Source organism: Zea mays, chromosome 10 (assembly GCF_902167145.1).
Source record: "Zea mays cultivar B73 chromosome 10, Zm-B73-REFERENCE-NAM-5.0, whole genome shotgun sequence".
In the NCBI taxonomy this organism is placed as follows: domain Eukaryota; kingdom Viridiplantae; phylum Streptophyta; class Magnoliopsida; order Poales; family Poaceae; genus Zea; species Zea mays.
Window position 1 is genome coordinate 7,223,721 of NC_050105.1, and position 7,423 is coordinate 7,231,143.

General features: G+C 39.6%; 1 long non-coding RNA gene across 1 annotated transcript; it reads right to left on the reverse strand.

Annotated features, from left to right (window-relative positions):
- Positions 1-3,241: 3,241 nt before the first annotated feature.
- LOC118473538 (uncharacterized) lies at positions 3,242-4,199 on the reverse strand. Its single transcript, XR_004853102.1, has 3 exons — positions 3,839-4,199; positions 3,464-3,763; positions 3,242-3,378 (listed from the first exon to the last, which is right to left on the reverse strand). It is a non-coding gene; the product is annotated as an uncharacterized lncRNA (long non-coding RNA).
- Positions 4,200-7,423: the final 3,224 nt, after the last annotated feature.

The following is a 7,423-nucleotide window of genomic DNA, read 5'->3' on the forward strand; positions in this document are numbered from 1 at the left end:
CTCCTAGAGTTAGTTGGCTCGGTCAAGTCTTACCTTTTCAAACTGTGGAAGTGATCACTGCTCTTGATAGCTTGACCTGTCAAACTGTCTACTGGTATAAATCAGCAATCTGAGTTAATGTTTCATGAGCTCACAATTGCAAAAAGACTCTTTTTTAAGACCGATCAAAACCGTATTTCATTACCAAAGTAACGAAATTACAGAGTTCAACAAGTGCTATCTTTCTTTTTTCTTCTTCAGCACATTTCGTCATCTCTGTGTGCCTCTACTTGCTTTGGTGCACAATTATTGGTGTCTAATTCAAACTGCACATGCGAAATTCTATCGATGCACTACTTTTTAGCGATGAATTAAAAAAAAGGTAAACTTCAGCACATTTCAGTTTTATTTGCTTTCAACGCCATACTTAAACTACGTGCTTTCCTGGAAATCTGGTGTATGGCCTTTGGATCCAGCAACCAATTGTCCTAAAATCTAATGCATGGTCTTTGGAGTATCATTTTCGTTGTTTCTTAGTGGTAACTTGGCTGCTTACCGCGGTCAGGGTTACTTGTACTGTTGCACTACTCCATATCAGCAGACTTTGTTTGGTAAGAAGCTGACCATTCAAAACTAGGCACCAATGCAATATATCATGATTGAACAATTTAAGTTATCCAGTTTTATTTGCTTTCAACGCCATACTTAAACTACGTGCTTTCCTGGTCAGTTTGTGTTTATTTCAAATATTTTGTTCATTACCGAGCTAGCAAATAGCAATGATTAGTTTCTCAAAACATGTAGTGTGTTGTGTCGTTGCATCCGAATTGAGAAGGATCTTTGAATATGTTCCTATAGTTGTTACCTACTTACCATTGTGTTTTCTTAGAGTTAATCTTTGCTTCTCTAATTACCATTTTGTTTTTCTCAGAGTTAATCCCAAGCAGTGCAGACTCTCAAGCATCCGTGTTGCCTTTTTCTTCTTGTGCACACAAGTATGGAGCATCTGTCTTTTACAACCTCGTGTTGCTTCCAGTATACTGTCTTTCCATGAATTATGTCTACCTTTGAATTTTGGAAATTATAGAGTAATATACTTTATTGCTGATCCCAGACATCTAGGCGGTCCATTTATGGATATGTAGTTCTTTGCTTGGCACACAATCTTCTTTGTACTGTTTACTAAATTTAGGTGGACAAACAAAATGCTTCTGTAGTTTTCTTTGTCCATTAGCAAAATAACAAGTATTATCAGCTTTGATGAATGTTAAATATTGATGAGCAAAACTATGAAACATCTTATTATGTAACCTAATCTAAGATTATTATGGGAGCGAGTGGGATTATCATTGATTCAGTAACCTTAATATGATGTTCTCTTCGACTTGCCTTTCTGCTCACCTGGTCAGTTTGTGTTTATTTCAAATATTTTGTTCATTACCGAGCTAGCAAATAGCAATGATTAGTTTCTCAAAACATGTAGTGTGTTGTGTCGCTGCATCCGAATTGAGAAGGATCTTTGAATATGTTCCTATAGTTTTTACCTACTTACCATTGTGTTTTCTCATCAACATTTAACATTGTATAGCAGTTCTGTCATCATTGTATAGCAGTTCTGTCATCTTAGTTTGGCGTTGCTATGAAAATTCTGATAGAGAATACCAGTTTCTTTTCTCAGAATGTGAATACTTATGTTTTCTATAATAATCATGGGTCGTTGTGACTATCCAGGGAAATTCGGAATTGTGTTCGCCTCAATTTCTGTACCCATCTTTGCAGCTCTGTATTGTCCAACAAAACTTTGGTTAGTGCTTTCATGCTTTCATTTTGTGTTCTTAATACTATTTCTTTTATTATATTGAATATTTGAATGACCTGTTCTACTATTACAGTTTGAACATGTTTTGTTATGTCATGTCTATTACCAAATTGTAAAAGCGAATGAATTGTATTGAGAACAAATTTAAATTAAAATTCCAACTAATATATATGGACATGACAAATTTGTGTGTATTAGGGGTATTTATTGGGGTATGAAGTTTATATACAAGCATGCTTCCGGTATATAGAGGTTGATGCTAAATGATAGTTGAAAGGATTAGCTGGTAGTATGCTTTCTGTACGGTGCACTTGCACCTGCGCAACTTCATTCTTCTTCGCTTCTCTTAATTCTTCTTTCTATGTCTACAGTTCAATACAAAGTGAAACACCCTTAAGTGAGACTAGGTGTGTGCTCGTGCGTTGCCACGAGAGTTAAAGATTAGTATAAAATATAGATACGGAACGATAAACATCACTATGATATTCAAAATTCATATGATAAAATATCATGTAACACTAATATCATGAACTGATGTCGAATAAACATTATAAGAAGTCGAACAACCATGCTAAAATATTTATTCACAAGTACGACCAAGTACAGTTCAAGGAACAAATAACATGAAATGAAATACAAAAGGGCAACACATACAAACACCTGACCGGACTTCAGAAGCTAGCTCCAGCTTAAACCAGCTATAGAACTCCCCACCTTTCATCATGCTGATCATCAGGCTTTATCTGAGATGTCATACAGACACATACAGATTTTTCTCTGGTTTCTATTGATGCAGAACCTTCTCATCTGCATGTCATCTGGCTTGACATGTTGCATAGGCTTCTCCAATCCATAAGAATGAAGTATAAACGCTATTGTTTGGTGCACTGCCAACCTTTGCTTTGCTGGAACTAAGTCCTATGAAAGCTACATCTACTTTTATCTGAGATGGCCTTGTTCTGGAAATAACGAACACGTCAGTATGACGTTCAGTAAATGATACTGTGGAATATAAATTGAAAAATCTTCAGTTGCTTTCCAGCCATACAAAAATAAAAGTAGAAAACTGATTGTAGAAAGTGAATGTATTGATATTTATTTTTATCTAATCTATATTATTATCATATTAACCAATACATTGTTTCGTATTTCTTATCCAAATCTAGGTAGCACTGATCCATTCCATAGAAAATGGTGCATTACTTTGTGAGGAAAAACATTGAACTAATTTAAGGCAATGCTTGGTGACAAAATGCACCATATAAACGTTTGTGTGTACTGATAGTCAGAAAAGACCATAAATTGCAAGCAAAGTATCTTTTGATTTATTATTAGCACCGATGTTCCATTAAATTGCAATACACTATATGGTGAGCGCCACGTGTACTATATTTCTTGCACCATGCCGCAGAGGCCACCAGCAACATGCTCGCCCTGTGCTGTAGAGGCTGTATCGACGCTCGCCGATACGCTGCTTATCGTATCAGCGCGCGCGACATGGAGGGTCGTGTAGTAGTCAGGCAGAGCATCCGCTTTATTTGTTCCGCATCGTGAAAGGTAACCTCTGGCTTCATTGAAATCTGCCACAAAAGGGAAACCAGCAAACGGGAATTACATTGCAGAATTCAATTGCCACAAAAGAAATCTGGCGTTTTCTTAGAGTACCAGGAAGACGATTGTAATCCGGTTCTATTCCATTCCCATTGATATCCTTGTGGTTTGGTGTCATGTATTTGCCAACTGTGACGACAATACCAGAACCATCATGAAGTTCAAATACAGATTGGATTAAGCCCTGCATCACCCTAGACATGAGTTACCAGACACAAAAAGGGCATAATATAATCCTGTTGATCATAGGGAAAGAAAACGTCACAATATCCTCTTTTGGGTGGTTCAAACCTTGCCAAAAGTCTTTTCGCCAACAAGAACAGCTTTGCAATTGTCATGAAGTGCTGAAGCAACCTAAAAAATTATTGGTGCGTGAGCTTTGACTACATGCCATTTCATTACTGTCGGTGGACGCAAATGTGTACTTACTATTTCACTGGCGCTTGCTGTCCTATTATTCACCAGCAACTGTCACAAGATGTAGATAAACATATGAGACATATTATGTTACATTTTATGATTTAACTTTAAATATTGTTATATGAAAAATCTTCAATTTGATGCTAGGTTTCTTAAAGAACAAAGACGTAGATAGAGTCTACACTTTCTACAAAATAGTTTCTTGTAATTTCATTATGATGTAAAAGAAATCTATTTGTTTGACAGAGGGACTTTGTCATTTAATCCTTTTAATGATGTTTTCTTTGCAATAATGTCATGATTGGTCCTACAAGATCAATGGCAGGATCCGGTAGAATAAACCAAAATAGGACAGTTCCAGACATTCGTCCCTTTCCTCCGTAAGTATATAGTTCACTTGTCACATTTATATATGAATTACAAACTTAAGCTACAGAATGTTTCAAAAGCCCCCACGTGTTGTAGTTGAGAGCTCGCCGGCGGCCAAGGCAGTGGCTGAAACTCCGGCAATCTCCGACAAGCATCCACTTGTCTGACATAACAACACAACAGCTAACTGCAAAAGATTGACGCTACACTAGATCTGATGAACAATTATATGAATAACATAAATCACTGATCATAAATATTAATAAAGTAAAACAACCATGCATAATTATATTTCTTTGGTTCAAGACAAGATGATATTTAATGTCCGTGTAAAGTGTTTACAATCAGCAGAGAAGCGTATTGTGTTTTCAAACGGGTGGCACGGCCGGGTCCTCGATCCTGCTGCTCTGGCTCTGCTCGGCCGCCGGCTCAGCGTATGGCTGCTGCTGCAGCGGCAGCCCCTGCTCCTTATCGTCTTCTAGCATATCTAGCAAAGCTTTCCAATCGACATTGTTGACGTCGAGCAAGTCGTCGACGCTGACCTGCTCCTCAATGCGTCGACGCTGTTCTTCCTCGCCTCCGACCATCATGGAATCCCCGCCTTGTTCATGACCATGAACATTGGAGGGCATCAAAGTGGCGGCGGGGTCCACCTGCACCTGCACGCTGCTCTGCTTGGCTGGCTCAGCGCATGGTTGTTGTTGCTGCTGCTTCCCATCGACATTGTCTAGCAAAGCTTTCCAATCGACATTGTCGATGTTGAGCAAGTCACCGACGTTGAACTTGCCCAAGTCGCCACCGTGCTCCGCCTCTGATGCCTCCTCGCCTCTGACCATCAGCAGGGGATCATCCATCGTCGGGTAAGCACCGGTGAAGATGGCGTCGGCGGGGTCCTGCATCTCGACCTGCACGTCGTGGATCACCTTAGTTGGCGGCGCCTCTGGGTGATCGCCTGTCGCCGTCCTCTTGGCCTTGGACTTGTTCTTGGCCTGAGACGAGGACGAACGGTGCACCTTGCACAGCACGTGGTCGCCGCCGCCGCCCTGGGTGTCGTCGTACTCGAACATCCTCCATCCCATTCGGTGGAAGCGATGCCGACCTGACGTCCCCTCGTCCTCCTTCTCCTTGTGGCCGTAGGATAGGCTGCAGACCGTGGCGCCGGGCAAGCCCTGCATGGACTTCGGGCCAGTCTCCGAGTGCCAGCACGTCCCGGCGGTCTCCACCGCGCGCAGCCTGTGCCCGCTGGTCCTTCCCTCGCCGTTCTTGTATCGCTTTGGACAGTATATGTACCACTGTCTGTTGTACCCGTCCTCCGTCACGTTGGTGCCCGGCACCGGCTCCAGGCCGGCGACCAGCTCCTCAGGGGCAGCGGTGTAGACGTCCGCGTGGTGGATGAAGGCTTTGAATCTCTGGTCGACGGTTCCGGCGCGGAGGCTGCGCAGGAGGGCGACGGATGCCTCGTTGGTGGCCCGGAAGACGTGGTCGTTGGCGGCCATATGCCACCGATCTCCGATCTCCAGGTGGTGACGGCCGGCTAGCGTACGTTCTCTCGTCGCCGGGGACGATGCAGGTGATGGTTTATCGGCTAGCTGCGCTTAATAGTTTTGCACGGACAGGCAGGTAGCTAGCGCTAGCTAGCGAGGTGTTTATATACACCTTTTCCAGATAAGTTTGACAACAGAATTTTGACCTGTGAAACGATCGATCTACTATCTATCTACGTGAAAAGATAAATAGGTGATATATCTTGAAATGCTGATTGATCAGAGTCGAATCTTGCGTCTACGTGAAAAGATGCCGACAGACCATATGCATGTACGTATTGTATTGCCCGCTCTGCGTGTACACGACGTGGCGCAGTTTGTATTTTTGTTTCTTTTTCTTTTACAAACTTTGTAAATTTATTTTAGACGTCAAAACAACCATGCATGTACGTGTGCTTGCTATTTCTTTTACAAACTTTGTATTTCTGTTTCTTTATTTCTTCTACAAATTTACAAACTTTCTAAATTTGTTTTACACGTCAAAACTCAAAATAATCTTTATAATTAAGACGTCAATGCGGAAATGTATTCCCTCAGTTTGTTCGATCCCTTGCTTTTAGAACCTGATTTGTATGTATAGGTTGAATTGTTTTCAAAATTCAATGATGCCATAAAAGACATCGTATTCAAGATTAAAAATCATCATAAAATTATTATTATTATTATTATTATTATTATTATTATTATTCTACAGTAATCATTACATTCTCTACTTTAAAATAAAAGATGGGATAGGATGTTGACTCGTCCTATAATAGTGTATAGATGATATTGCATTGAAGTTAAACAAACTAAACAACTTTATATAACATCGGTAAAGTATACATGTTTATGTGCGTACAAAATCTGATATGTAGTAAGAGCAACTCCAAGAGATTATAAAAAACATTAGTCAAATTTATTGACTTAACTACTCTCTAAAATAGATTATTCAAAAGAAAAGCAGACTATTCTAAGTTCTAACAGGGCGCTGTCAAAAAATAGAGTAAAGTGTATAAAGAGGTACTAAATTTGAAGAGTCATTTATAGTCTATTGGAGACGTTTTCCTTTTAGTAATAACCCAATTTACCTTACAAAACGATCTGACTATCTTTTGGAGTTACTCTGAGGATACATAATTATTCTTATAAAAGCGTGTATTTATCAAACAAAAAAGATTAGGGAAGGAAACTAAATCTCACTCCTCTCATATGTTGAAATTCCAATGTGTTAGGTGCCAATTAAACGGTCGTTTAGCCGGTCTAATCACATTTCTTTGTCCATTACAACGCTTTTCCAGCCATTTAAATTGTCAAAACGTGTGATGTATGTGTAGGACTAAACGACACAATTAACCTTAAAGTATCTGCAAAAATCTCCAAGAGTTTTTCTAACTTCTCTCTCTCTCTAAATTATCATATATAATCGTTTTTGTTTTTTATCTTTAAAAAACGACAAACCCAAATTATAATATCACTACGTAACCATTTAAAGAACTAGTTGGAGTACTTTTTATCAAAAACTTTAGCAAAAATAGTCTCTTAAAAGTTGGTCTTACCATTCAAACACTAATTAATTAATTAAACGGAAGCTGAACACACAAAAAAATCGATCCCTCAAATATCACTACTGCTGCAACGCAGATAAATTGCTGCAAACCAGGTATCATTTTCCAAAACTGGTAGAAGCAGGTTGTCTCGA